This window comes from Channa argus, chromosome 5 (assembly GCF_033026475.1).
Source record: "Channa argus isolate prfri chromosome 5, Channa argus male v1.0, whole genome shotgun sequence".
Classification (NCBI taxonomy): Eukaryota; Metazoa; Chordata; class Actinopteri; order Anabantiformes; family Channidae; genus Channa; species Channa argus.
This window is the reverse complement of record NC_090201.1, coordinates 537,570-553,099: the sequence shown is the minus strand read 5'-3', so window position 1 is coordinate 553,099 and position 15,530 is coordinate 537,570. Positions and strand designations below refer to the sequence as shown.

General features: G+C 39.1%; 1 protein-coding gene across 1 annotated transcript in view; it reads right to left on the bottom strand.

The window, feature by feature from the left end:
• cdk18 (cyclin dependent kinase 18) overlaps positions 1-12,018 on the bottom strand; it is a 54,032-nt gene extending 42,014 nt beyond the window's left edge. Inside the window, exon 1 of the mRNA XM_067505215.1 lies at positions 11,680-12,018. The gene's annotated coding sequence lies outside the window, so the exon portion shown is untranslated. The remainder of the gene's footprint in view (positions 1-11,679) is intronic.
• Between the last annotated feature and the right edge of the window lie 3,512 nt (positions 12,019-15,530).

The window sequence follows — 15,530 nt, the reverse complement described above, 5'->3', positions numbered from 1 at the left end:
CCCTCCAACATCTTTGTGAAGATTCTCAGTCATCCAGGTTTGGTTATATGAAGATTGAATCATGTCAACTGAAAAGGAAGTGCAGTTGACATGATTCAATCTTTGGACACCCCATTCATCCTTGAATGAAAGTTGTGCATTATTCAAAAGACGTTGATACAGCATTTCAAGATGAATGCAGTCAAATATTAGTCAAGTGAAATTTTACTTTCCAATGCCAATTCAAACATTACCATTGAAAGGTGAGTTATCAGTCATTATCATGCATAGTTATGATTTGGTAGGTCACCTACAACACTACCTGTTGGCATAGTTGTTATGAGCTAGACACATTGGAAACCTGTGGCCATAGTGAATATTATACTGTAAGTGCCAGAGAACCATTTGGTACCAGAGGGGGTCTGAGTGAATGGGTGGGTACCAAAACATACGCCTTTGAGATGAAATATACAAGTTTGTGTCTGTTTGATATTATAACTTAATGTTGTTACTTTATTCAGTATTGTTTCTGTATTTAAACCCCAACCACAATCTTACACACAATAACTCTGTATTAATATTATTAGATAGTAATACTTTATTTGGTGCTCGATCAGCAACTATCTAATATCACCAGACAGACACTTAGGTTGTTTGGAAATGTTCTGTACTTAAATAGCGCTTTACACTGCTTCTTATTCACCAATTGACACTCGTACACCAGTGGGGGAGCTGCTGTGCAGCTGGCCGGGAGCTAGGTTGTGGTTCAGTGTCTTGCTCAAGGCCACTTTTGGGGATTGAACCAACAACTGCGAGATTGGTGGACAACCGCTCTACCTTCCTGCGCCACAGTCGCCCAGGAATAGGACAAATCACAAATGTAATACTGTTTTTGTAGTAAACAGAAATGAAGCCAGAGCCCATTCGATATGTTTACATGCACACAGTAAAACCAGTTCACTGGGAGAAATCTGGCTGTGCATAGACCTGGGGATTACTGAGCTGAAGTAGCTGCAGAACTAAGCAAAAAGAAAGTAGTAAGTCAGGAAGATGCTCCTGGCAACTAGGATTGTGTTTTGATAATTCTAAATCTTGTTATTCACTAAACAGTAAATTAAGAATTGACTATAACCACAAACAGACAACAGTGCTAAAGTTATGACAATCTGTTTCACTTGTTTCTTAAACTCTGTGCAATCTTTCATATTTCATTGGCCTTACTGAAAAACATAAAAGGATGTTCCTGGTACGAATTCTAAAATTCTCTACTACAAACTGAGTTTAAACATGTACTTTGTTACAACTGAAAACAGTTTTTGCGCCTGTAAAAAGAACACTACTGTTGTGGCAGTGCAAATACTCAATTCTTAACTTAGCGCATATTCAGAAACTCCAAGCAATGTACTTTGTAGTTGTAATCCCAAAGCTGGAAGTTCCCATTCAGAAATTTTCAATTGGAAAACACCAACTGAAGTCAGATTATCAGCTTGGAAAAGTCAGATGAAGTCCATCAAACCTGTCTTCAAAATCCAAGCTGGCTGCTCAGTAACAGTAGGGAAAGTTTTAGTTCTATACTGTTTTTTAGCACTTGTGTTTCTATGCGTCTCATTAAAACAGTACTGTCCAACTTCAGTATGTGTGCAGATTTTCACACTGTGGATCACAGTATTCTCAGTTTGGCAGTGTGTGGGTATTTCTGGGAAAGTCCTACAGTGGTTCTCCTCCTACCTCTCTGATAGGACTTCATCACCGTTAGAAATGAGGATTCCTCATGTGAACCTCATAATGGGAAAATAAGCACGGATACATTATAGTTTAAACACAAACATTTCAACAAAAATCCAATTCACATAGCTGTGTACTAAGATAAACAAATTGAGATACTGAGGAAGTGTACTTACTGACTCACTGACCAACTTGTACAGTTGTTGCATGGGAAGGAATAGCTTCAAAATGTGAGACTGCCCAGTGCAAACAAAATATTGTCCTTTTGGCCAGTGACCAAATCTACTGGAGCATTTCAGTTATTGCTGCCTCTGGGGGATTTGAGGAGTAATGTGTTTGAGTCAGTAAAAAGCCATATGTCAGTGGTCCAGTGACCCATGTGGGCTACGGCTAAATGTAGACACACAACTCCCATCATGTGCGCTCATTTAGAATGGGGCCAACTGATGGAAGAGAAGGGGGAGGGGGGTTAAATGGGCTTCATTGTTGTCGACAGGTCAGTGGTCACAGTCATCTGAAAATATGACCGTAATGTGCATTCATCAATACATCAGCATCTAACTCACTGAGTGATTAGCTCACACGTGCGCAGATTTAAAATCTCTTTTGTTCCTCTGCACATTTAGATAAGAACAAATGAATGAATGACCCCGAGGGGCCGGTGAAAGACAGTTCGGACACATTATCAGGGCAGACCATTAGCCCACTAAGAGTGAGACCACAGCTTCATGTGACTGCCGTGCTTGTCCAGTGAAAGCTGGCACAGCGTCTTCCTGTTTCTGACAGCTGTCCAAGCTGCCAACACAAGCTGTGATCTCTGAGAGAGTGAGGAGGGAGGGGGGCAATGGCAGATATACAGAAATAATGTGCTGTTTGGAGATAACAGGGTTTGTGAGATGCAGATAGAGGGTGAGGAAAAAAAAAGACACTCAAGCTTTATTTGTATAATTCTGTAATAGTAACTGTAATCTCTTAAACATGCAGCAGATTCCCATTTCAAAGTAACCTTTAGCTATTTCTGTTCCCGATAACAAGTGATTTCTTGACATAACCTTTTTATCAAGCAAAGTTCTTGCACAGCAGCCACACTTTCAGTTCAGAATATGAACCACAGACATTTCCATAGGTATTTCTTTCACAGGCAATGTAGCATGAAATGAGGTGATTATTATTATTTGTACAAATGTAAATATATAGAAAGCCTAATTTTTTAGGTAATACTCTTCATTTATTTGCATAAAATAGTAATTGAAAGCACAAATGATAAATCAAGAAGAAGCCAACTGGCTGATAAATAGAAAGTTTTCCTATTTAATATCTGTGAATATTATTCCATTTATCATCAGAACAAGGCTCAAGGTCCCTGAAAAACGAGTGCTGCCTGACATAGAATAGTAGATTAAAATGAATAAAAAGATATGAAGTGAAAAAAGTTCTTTCATTTAATATGAGGAAATACCAAAATGTCATCCCGTGAACTTTTATTTCCTCCATTCTTTCACATTCCACATACACTGAGTGTGTGTGTGTGTGTGTGTGAGTGAGTGAGTGACAGAGAAACACATCTGTCTCTGTGTGAGATTCATTATATGCTCCAAACCTGACCTTGAGCCTGGGGTTACATTACTGTGTGCTCTACTAGTTTATATAAACTAAAAAAAAAAAAAAAAAACGCACACACACAAACACACATTTTCACCAAAGGAGATGAACGGTGGTAACAGTGCTGCTTCATAGAAACTCGAGTGGCTGAGAGAGAATTACTGTTAAACAGCTGGTGTGTTTAGTCTGTGTGGCAGCTAATCCAATTTTAGCAGCTATTATCCAGCCACGTTTCAACAATAATACACACACAGATTAACCACAACATTAAAACCATCGGGCCTGTAAATGTTCAGGGCTGATTAGTGTGTAATGGAGATAATGAACTCTAACAGTGAATTATGCAGTTTTGTCAAATAATAGTTAGTAGATGAACTCCTTACCCGGACCTGAAATAGAGTCACACGGTCGAGTCTGGTTTTACTTCTTGTGGTTCTTACAACTACTCTAACTACACATCACAAATTAGACCTAAAAACTGTTTTCATTAGTGTTTAACAGCCAACGTTCCTCTGACCAGACCTCCTCATGATAAGGTCTGGATCAAAACCCACAAAACTTGCATATACAGGTGGAGGCAGGAGTTAACTTTCCCGGCAGGCAGATGCTTTTACTTCTGATGAGCCCAACTATGTCTTTCTTTGTCATTCAGCGTCTTGCTGCTGGCTCCAAGTTCGCATTTTGTGTGGCACAGCTGTATCAATCTTCTGACCTCTGACTACGTCCACATCAAGCCCACACAAACAAACAGAGATAGACAGGAAAATGGGTAAGTCTCCTAGTGAGCATGAGTGAAGGACTGATAACCGAGCCAGCCGTGGAAATAAGCAAAGAATAAATGGTTTTACTATTTTTGGTTGCACTCTACACACATTTATATTTAGGAGTTATGGCTTTATCAGAGGAAAAGCAACTCGAACTTCCAAATCAGATGGAGAAGAAAAATGCCATTTCATACCGGACAGACAAATTGATCCCAAATCTTATGCTACTGCTACAGTAGCTACCAATTAATAAACCTAACAATCAGAATGGATTAAAATGGAATCGAATAGAATAGACTTTAGTGTTATTGCACAATAGGGGCTACATTGGAATTGTAGGGATGTTGTGAGTCTGTGTAAAGGCACATGTGACCAAGGTGTTAAGCTGAAGTCCATAGCTGATTAGGTGCACAGTTGTGGAGAGCCACGAGCAACTGTGTCTGTACACGCCATCATCCTGAGACTAATTGGATACAATTAATAATATATACACTCTAGGCTATATAACAAACATATAACCAAAAAATGCTAAATTTGTATTCTGTCATCATATTGTCGTTGTCATGGATGTCAATTTAGTGAAAGCACAGAATTGGTTTATACAGGAATCTAATGGAAACCACTCAGCTGCATTTTCACAAGATCCCTGGTGGAATTATACTGATTCAAAATATTCCCAAATATTAATCCACTATAATAGTCTATAGCATATACGAATAAACTAATCCAGGTTGGCGACTGACAGACACTAAATGTGAGTAGACAATTCATTGTTGGTTTAAAATAGCATTAATACAATAAGAAAAGTTATCCTTTAGTATAAACCCTGGAGAAAAAAAAAAAGTTTCTTAGCCAGTTATTGATGTACTGTCCACCAGCTGGTTGCTTACTTTCTCTGTAGTTTCAGTCATTGAAATGTTTTCTGAGTTAGACACAGTATTAAAGCAGAAAAGTGCGTTCAAACTAAAGGACCATGCAGAGCACTTAGCTGATTCTGTGTTCAGCCAACAAGACAGAGAACTCCGTTTAGCTCGGAGTTAGTCCTCATATCGGCGGCCTCAGTAGTAGAGAATTGAGTTGGGATATGGAAGGCCACGTGTTCGAATCCCACCCCACCAGGTGCCCCACCCGGCCACCAAGGGTCACCCTGGAGCCAGTCCCGAGCTCGGCCAAAATGGGAGGGTTGTGGCAGGAAGGGCATCCGGCGTAAAAACTGATGGCGAATCAACGTGCGGAACGCAGTCTGCTGTGGCGACCCCTGAAGCTGTTGATGTTTTTGATCATGTCCTCATTAACCCCAAACAAGGGTTGAAGACAGACTGTCCATTCAACAGCCTGTGGCCAAAGACAGCTCTGTCCAACTTAATTCAGCTAATTTTGTCAATTTTAAGGTCCTCGTCAGCAGTGAAGAACGGTGTCACCCTGAACTCTACTCTTAAAACTTGCAGCAACTTGACTTAAGCATTGCGGGTGATTTAAGAGATGGACGCTGTCCAGAAGCCCCTCACCAAACAACCTGTTCAACCAGACATCTCTCTGTGCAGTGAAGCTTAGACGCGGTAAATCAACCTTGATCTTAAGCTTCAGCCCCATCCAGTCCGTTTCAATCCAGCTTTCAGTTGCGTGAAATTGCATGATTGTTGTTGGAAATATCACGTCATGTTCTTGTCTCCTCTTCGTCCTTGAGCAGACACTATAATAAAGATGACCTTTTATATCCTCCTATCGCATTCTTGGAGTCAGGCCTCTCTAGACAACAATCACTTCCTTTTTGCTCATTTGTATGGCTATACATCACACAGCCTCAGTTTCTCTCCCTTACTCAACTGTCTGTATCCTTTACTTTGTTAAAATTTGTCTTTGACTCATCAATGAACAGACCTTTTCTCTGAAAAATGCCAATAATGAAGGTGTCAGTATCTGTAAAACTGACAGCAACAGAAAAAGCCCTCTGTCCTTTCTCTGTTTCTTTCAACATGTCACTCCCTGTCCCCATGTAAACAGTAGGACTACTGTATTCATAGGCTATGAGTGAACAACACCACCACTAGGGTCAACATCAAACCGGCCTATTGTGACGAAGGCCACCATGGTTTGTGCAGCACACCACCCACCACGGACTCATGTCATGAGAGTCGTTTTGAGATTCATATTTTTCCATGTTAACAGTTTCACTAAAAGCGGTTTTGTGGCTAAACAGTGAATCAGTATATGAGAGCTTTTGTATTTCATAAGACATATTTGGTGAAGCAGAAAAACTTAAACCCAAAGCTTAGATCCACTGTTAACGTGGATTCAAGTGACCATGATACAGTCGGCTTTCTCTGGAAAACTGATTCCTTAAGTGTCATGTAAATGGGAAAGCTGGTTTCTGAAATCGCGATAGGGGATTAGGGTAACCTGATGACCCCAGGTAGAGTTCTGTCTGAGATCGCCAATTTCTTTGCCACCAGGTTTTCTTTTCGTTTCAGCTTTCTCCAAGATAAAAACATTCCGCAGACAGGAAGACGCAGGTGAGTGAAAGAATGAATGGAGAGATCATCAATGGGGCCACGCTGCCTCATTTTTAAAACATAGTCTGCGTAAAGTCTGACAGAAAATGTTACACAAAGTGCCTCATAAAAGTCTAAATTAGTCACTTCCACGTGATTTTTGAAAATCGTGGATCTGCTCCCCTTCTTTTCTGTTATCCCCCCCTGTGCTGTCACTCCGCTGCGACACAAACATACACAAAGAAAAGTCAGAAGGCAGCATTTTTTTGTCAATATAGTCACATCTGTACACCAGGCTTCCAAAATCATTCAGAGCTGTAGAAGAAATCAGGTTACTCCTCTGCTGCATGACCAGGTTTATTTAGTACATGTCAACATTGTTCCCCAATTTCCCCAAAAAGCTGATTTCTCTTAGATTCTGATTTCTCAACTTGCTTTTTATGGTTTTAGTTTAGGGTGTAAATGCACATTAATGATTTAAAACTTCCCTCTGACTTCCTTATATTAAAATATTGCTGTGCTTCTAGCACTATTCATTATTAGGAGTTCAGACGATGTCATCTGGAGGAGCTTTGTGGAAGCAGGTTGAGCATAATTACAAACTCCATAGCATGAGAAATAAGACGACGTAATCAGAACTGAAGGTTTATCCAAGTGATGTCATCTGGAGGAGTTTTTCAGATAGAAGTTGAGATATATATTAATGTAGGGAAGACTGAGGGAAATTTAATGGCATCCATGTCGTACTCAAACTAGACCCGAAAGCAGGGACAGCTGGGTGGGGGTCGGTGGTTTGATCCCTTCTCCCGGCTACATGTCAAAATAAGTGCTTTGGATTAAAAGTGGTATAAGCGACCATTTATCGAAAGCAGCCAATTTAATATCAGTGAAGTGCATGTAAAAGCAGTCATGGTGTCTTGTTTCTCAAAACCTTGTATTTAAAGACAAATACAATATAAATTGCACACGTCAGAGTATCATTAGATGTGACTCATGATGCAGACGGTGACATGTTACCACACAATATGTGATGTGACGCAAAATAACAATGTGTCTGCTGAAGGTTTAGCTGCCAAGAAACTGCTAACTGTGGATAAGGAAAGGAGGGTTAGGTGGGTAAAAGCAAGGGGGAGAATCAAAGAGGCAGAATTAGGAGAAAATGAGAAAGCAAGTGGGAGGGTTGGTAATTGACAACTGTTTGTTGTGACTGAAGGCACTGAATTACTTCAAGTCAAGTCAAATTTATTTATGGAGCCAATTTAAAAGCAACAAACATTGACCAGTGTGGTTTACACAGAGAAAATGTAATTGTAAGACACAAGTTAGGAAGAAGACAAACAAAGATTAAGATAGAGTGCTGTAAATAACAGGCAAATCAGAGCAATTATGTCGATAAATTCACTGTTACTCACGGACATATGTAAAAACAAGTCCTAATCCAGGAAACAGAAAGGTAAGATCTGACACTACGGGGTAAACTGCCGTGGTCTAGCAATGCAAAAGTCTCTACTGTCTCGGCTCAAGATTTAGACTGAGAGCGGTAACTGATCAGAGGACCTGAGGGGTCTGGTTGTACAGTACAGTAGGTTATGGGACAAGGGAACCTGAGATGTTAAAGTGGTGCAAAGCCATGCAGTGTTAAAAAAACACGTGAAACAAGGAAAGAAATGTGGTCTCCTGGTGGTGAGTGAGGTTTGTCTGAGCAAGTCAAGTGATAATGAACATGTGAAACACTGTCTGATTTTATATAAACTCATCTTTGATTATTTGACTTCAATTTTTTAATGACTTTGCTCTGGAAGACCCCAAAAACTCTGCCGCTTATCCAAAGAGAACTGTGTTTAACTTTGGTGATGCAGGACATTTTAAATATGGTCAGTAACTCAGTCCTTAATCTTTCAGCATAAGAAGGATTAATTATGGCTTCTGTAAATGTGATGTTTTCATCAACAACCAATTGCTAAAACTACAGTATTGTTGTGAAATGTGTTCTAGTTTGGATTTGGTGTGATGGATGGAAATAATGTCTTAAAGCCTTTTTCAGTCTAAACTATTTCAACTCTGTGCAGTCAGTGACACACATGATGGTCATGTGGAACAACAACTCACAGGTGGTTTTTGTGACTCCTCATAATTTAAAGGTGCAGTGTGTATAATTAAGTGGCCTCTAGCAACCATCCGTCTTACCCCACCTCCACGGTGCCTACACTGTACGTCATGCCATTGTTGAATACATCGAGACTTACTTTAGATAGCTATATATATCTAGAAACGAAATTATCTAGCTGGTTTAGTGCTAATTCAAACTAAATTCAGTATTGGGAAAAGGCTACTTTATTCTAGGAGTTTTGTCCGATTGCAGGGTTGAGTTAGCAGGATACCTGTGGTTGTTTTTTTAGACCCTTTACACAAGACTGTTAAATCCACTTGCTGACCATACAGAGTCCAGAGGGAAAGCACAGAGAGTCAGAGGTGGTGGAGCAACCAGGACCAGCCAGGCGTGGGAGACGAGAGATTGTATTTATTTATTTATTTATTTGTGTGATATGAACTATACCAGTACTACAGAAAGTGACATAGTAGCTCTGTGCTCTATGTATTAATGTTACTATGTATAGACAGCATAGTGTGCTTCAATGTTCCCTCTAGGACCGTGGTTTGTTCATTCTGGGAAATATTGCAGTGAAGCAGTGTGAACGAAGACCTGCTCCCCATGATGGTATCAAAGGCTTATTTTACCAAAGACAATGCAACAGTGCTGATTTCCAGGGGATAATTATGAAAACCTAATTTTAAATACTATACTGCATTCCTTCAATAGATTCCTTTAAATCTTATACGCTGCATCTTTACATTTCTGAGACTCCCAACGTCTCAGTTAGAACTAATAAATCATTTCTACCAAGTCCATTTGCCAGGGTTTTTTTTTTTAGAAAGCCTTGACGTTTGCCCTTACTGACTGTCTATAATCGCTTCCCGCACAAATATGAAAGTGGTGACTAAAGCAGTATTCACAATGTTAGTGATATTTGAAATGTTTAGGAAACCAGCACAATACAAAGATAGTATCATTTCCTCATGGAACGACAGACTCTCCGATTATAAGGATCGTGGGTTTACTTTCACAAACGATGCTTGGTTACTGAAGCTTTTCAGTTTTTCATCACAGCAGACAGCACACGGCCTGTGTGAAATGAAAACTGTTTTCCATTTGGTGTGTTTGACCGAATGTTTGCATGTGTTTGTTCATCTGTGAGGGGTGTTTAATATTGGTGCCAGGGCTATTGTCGAATATGGTAGGGTCTATCTTCACATTATCATGGCTGAGTGGGCCCGGGGCTGGGTGATGAATCAGGAACTTAATAATAAGCAGCTTATGTAAACATTACTATTCTGCCTCAGCAGCCACATGCTGAGGAAAAATGGATGCGTCTGAGTCTAACAGAAACAACCATTCTGAGAGGCTGCTCACAGATATGACTGTATTTTATAATGTGAAGCAGATATACATGGACTCTGCTGGTGTCATGATGATATTATTATTATTATTATTATTATTATTATATCTATAGTTTAGTGAACAGAAGCATCTTACTCCTTTTGTATTTAGTAATCATGTAGATCACACAGTCGTGGGGGTGTTTACCACAGAAAAATAAGCTTGGACAAATATACATACACAAAGTAATAATAGATACAACAGCAACATAAAGATTGTATGTATGTTTTTAAGTAGGTGTTTTAAATGCACAATTTTTAATATGTTTAACTTGCAGGTACTGTGACAGGTAACAACTGAGATGTTGAACCTGTGCGATGTCAGAGCACCTCCAGTAAAGAGCAAAATACAGATGCTAAGGTTATGTCATTTTGATACATCTGAACACAGGCTCCCGTGCAGAAAATATGTTAAGTCTGGTTATTAAATCATTATATTCTAACTTGCAGCCATGCAAAAATAATGGAACTGTGTATATCAGAGCAGATACAATTAATTCCTTATTTGTTTATACTTCTTTGGACTTTTGGTAACTGAAACAAAATGATAACACCTTGCAAACACCTTAATTACTGTCACTCTTTGGTATGTTGAGAAAAGGAAAAGCATGACGTGCCTAGTTCAGGTTGCTCTGCTGTGATTAGACTGCCTATGAGAACACGGGGTTCATTGGGAAGTCAATGTATCAATGTTCTCTATGAGATCATCCCATGTCCTACCTGCATTAAAATGACCATTCAAAAAAAAGGCCTGCGTGATATAACAACGACACACAATCATTTTGATGCTTTTGAAGACATAATTGTAGTATGCTTTAACACATTTATTCAGACTTCTGGGTGTGTTTAGCACCTACAACACTTTCAGCAGAAATGTAACTTCTCACCAACATCTTTTTGCAATAGCACTTAAGGTGGCACATTCTCAACTCTGCATGATTCACCAATGAATGACAATGACATGGAAAAGGGAAGCGGTTTGTGTATGTACACTGCTAATACACAGCCAACACATGCACACAAACAGCGCATGAGACAGCCACTAGTCAACCTACAGGCCCTAATAGATAAATAGTGCTGTGTGCACAGGGAATATGGACAGTGTGTGTATTTGAGTTGCCCTTCTCCAATGACTACTATCCCAGGGTCAGTTTACATGTAAGTACTAATGAATGAGGCACATCAGAGAGGAGAGAGGTGGATGAGTGAGTAGGTTGGTGGATAAACGGGATCTCAGATGCCCAGAGATGTTGTTACTGCAAGACATTTACAAATTTGAATATAAAGTTTTAAACGTGGCTGTCACACATCTGGACCTAATGTTTACTGTACATTATGTAATGGAAAGATTATTGGGAATAAAATGGGAAACTTCATTTTGCCACAATCAACTTTTTTTGCTTTTCATTACTTTGACTTTGACGTTGACAGATTAAGAGCTAATGTAATGTGGAAAGTGAAATTCTAGCAGATAGACATCTAATATGCCCAGTGAGCTTTGAAAAATGACAGTAAAATAAAATGAGCACTGCTTCATTCTCTAAGCAAAACATGGGCCTCTGTCTGTAGTTATCTTAATGAAACAGAAGACTGGATGTGGCTGCAGCAGAGCTACTTACAAAGGAGCAGAGGTCACACAAGAGGGATGAAGGGGAGGTGGGAGGGGCAGACTAGTGCCTCTCGCTTCAGGTTTCCCTTGCCTTCCCAGGTGTCAGTGGCACAGAGATAAATCCACAAGATGCAGGCAGCTCTGTCACAGTGGTGGACGATTGACTTGGCCAGAAGATAGGAAAATGGACCGACCTGTCCACAGGTCCCTCCGACAGCTTGCCCCTCTGCCCTCCCTCCGTCTGCCCTCCGGCCTCCACAGTGCTGCACAGTGCACAGTCCTGACCAGATAACAGGAGAGCCTAAATCAAGAGACTGAGATACAGTGGAGACAGCTCAGGAGAGGCAAAACTGCTGCTCACTAGGGTTTTATAATCAGCCTGCAGCTCCTCCCTCACCAGTCTCTGACTTAGGCCCTCCCCTGTTGGTATGGCAACGACCAATCGCTGCTCAGCATAACACAAGCCTCCTCCTTTCCACTGTCCTCCTCATCCACCTCCCCCTTAGCCAGCCCCTGGTGCTGACAGGGTTGTCACAGGCCACCAAGAGCAATGAAAATATGAGAGTATGTTAATCTGCTGTAAATTAAATAATGTATTTTAAAAAATGCTTTTATCTGTGCACATAGATGCAGCATGTGTGTTTGCATATGTGTGTACATGAGTGAGCGAGTGTGTAAAATATGTATGCATGCATGTAAGTGTAGGTGGATGCACTTGTCCGCGTGTGAATGCACATGAACTGTGCTAGTGCACACGATTAGCGGTACAGTATACACGTATTTAATCTATATTTGTACCACTTGTGATATACACTAAGTGGTGTGGGTGGTCATTCCATTAGCACAGATTAAAGTACAACAGTGGGGCAGGTGAAAAAAACAAACAAACCGGTTGCTGATAGCACTGAACACATAGTGATAAGTTAGAATAGCAGACTTTCAGAAAGAGCATGTACTATATTCTATTGATATTTATATATACACTATATGTATAAATACTACATCTGCATTTATTACAGTTAGTATTAGCCTAATAAAAACACCAGGATGTCGTTCTGTGTTACGTCATTATTCAGTTTGAAACACTGCACAAATAGAAAATAGCTCATTTCAACTCATTTCTATTTGTGCATGGTTGTTACGTTGCCCTAAGCAATCAGTGAATCATCTGTCTCCCAATGTGATTTGTGGTATTTTGAAAAAGTTAACACGATTGTTTGTGATTGTCCAAAAATTCAAACCATTCACTAATGAGTCAACATCCATCTCAGGCCAGATTTCCCAAATTGATTGGGTTTTATTAAGAGCAATGGTGGTAGGTCACAGGGGGCATGTGTGTTTGGTTTAGTCTTTGTGGAGTCTAATGAATCACTTTGTTGTAAACTTAACACGGTAATTTGCAAAACCTGTGACAATATTAAACTATACAAACTCAACAATAAATAAAACAGTGTAAAAAGAAGCACTCAGCCATTCAGTGCATTGTTTAACATAAGTACCAATAAGTTATAAAGAATAGACTATAGGGAGGTATTGAGTATGATTCCCCAGATCACTAATTTTACAATACTTATTTTTTTATCTCTGTAAATTCCATTTCAAGACAGTTGTAAAGTATTTTGTGCTAAATTTAAGTAATTTCTTTAAGAAAATGATTTATACATTATTACACAAGCTGTGACAGAATTCTTGATGCTGATTAACAACAAAACCGTGTTCAAATAACATAACTGTTATGATGGATTATAATCGTTTGCGTCTTAAAACAAGAACAGAAATTTTATAGTACGCAGAATTATCTAAGGTCTATCCAACAAATTTCCTAAAAACAGTGGTCATTGTGATACTTACCAACTTTTAACCAAATTTCCGGTGTTCTGCACTCTACCCACCACTAATGCACAGGTACAGAGTGTCAAAGAGGAAGAAAGAGGTTTCAAAGCTCTTTATAGCACAGGGAAATTAGGCTATACCAAATGTTGGTGAAATAGAGGGGGGTGGGGTTATGATTTTATGAGGAAATTGTCTTAAGAGGACCCTAAATAACATCCATAACCTTCCCATGTGAGACAAATTACTATAGGAGACGGGTTTGGTACATAAAGTAATACCAGGAGTAGAAACTCTTTGAGAGTCATTGTTGGCAGTTCACATGTCGACCTGCTGCTAGTTGCCGTTTAACCATTTTTTTTTATTTTACTTTGACCATTTTTGGCACTGACCTATGCCAGAGGGCTGACAACTTGAATCCAAGCCTTAGTACTGCAGAATTTAATGCTAAAATAAGTTCACTGGTGAACATTACTACACTACACGAACAAATCTTCCAGCCTGACTTGGATTTCCAGCTTTTACTGTCATTCGTTAATGTCAACGTGTGTACATTGTGTACAATGAATTTGAGGAAACTACTACACCTAAATATTTGTATGTGTAACTGTTCCTCTTAATGCAAGACTGTCGTCAACTTTATGTAAAATTGGTTCCATCTGTCATATTTTTTTTTTCATTTTAAATCTTGTATTCAGGTTATTCTGTAGAAGGAGTTCACAATCTCAATGAAAAGGATTATATAAAATAAGTAAAAATAAAATAATTGTTGAGTTTGGCTACCAAGGTCATTGATTCAGGTCAGGTTCAGACAAAGATTTGCAGCATGATCCACACTCAAGTCTGGCTGAACAGTATTTAAGTTGTGTCCCTGCCTGTGCCTAACAGGAGAGTGAACTGTTGGTGAGCTACTGCAGATAATTGGTGCTGGATTTGCTATTTTGGTTTGGTCTATCATTAACATTAGGTCCCAAAGCTCAGGAGCAGATTCTACTGCAGAGATCTGACACTTACTGGTAGGTTGGTAACACCATCCTACAGTAAGTAACTGATGCAGTTTTCTTAAAGACAGCATGTATGATAACATTATTTATTATAGTCAGAGTGAAATGTTTACAGTTTAAACCAACCTAGTTATGAAAATCACATAGACTCAATATTATTTATCATAAATGCTCTAATTATCAAACTAAACAGACGGCAAGTTTTGATGAGAAGGACAATAGGTACAAGTGAATCCTAAAATTTGAAACGGCTCATCTGTGGATGTAAACACCCTCAACCCTAAAACAAAAGATGAAATTCGTAGTTATGGTTTTGTTTTGGGGCAACGTGCTGAAACACAGACAATTACAACAAAACATAAATGTCTGAAACTATTTAACATAACTAACTAACTAACTAACTGACATAACTAACTAACTAAATAACAGGTTAAGCCAAAAAGACAAAAACAAAAAGTTAATAATGTTGATGGGTTTTTCTAGAGGCCTTGTCTGTATGTTTTCCACACTCCTACATATTGTTCACGCAGTATAAAGGGTCCATTCATACTTGGATTAGATGTATGACAATATTAGTTAAAACTGATTCATTTCCACACATTGTCCTTCACATTTTTTTCCAGGTCACTTGAGGTAGATCTATAGATCTGCGATCTGTACAGACTGACATAGTAAGTGCTCTTTGATTTGTGTTCCTTTACTTTTGCTGTAGACTGAAAACATTTGGCTTTGACATCAAAGGATGAATATGAGACAACATATCAGCTTTTATTTCCAGGTATTTACATCTGGATTTGATACACAGCTTTGAAGATAGCACCTTTTATTTGAACCCACCCATTTTTCATGTGAGCAAAAGTATTGGAACAGATAATTTAAAATAGATTAAAATGAATAAGACTTGATATTTAGTTGCAAATCCCTTTCTTGCGATAACTGCATCAAGCCTGTGACTCACTGACATCACTAAACTTTCTTCTTTTGTGATGCTTTTCCAGGCTTTCACTACAGCCTCTTTCAGCTGTTC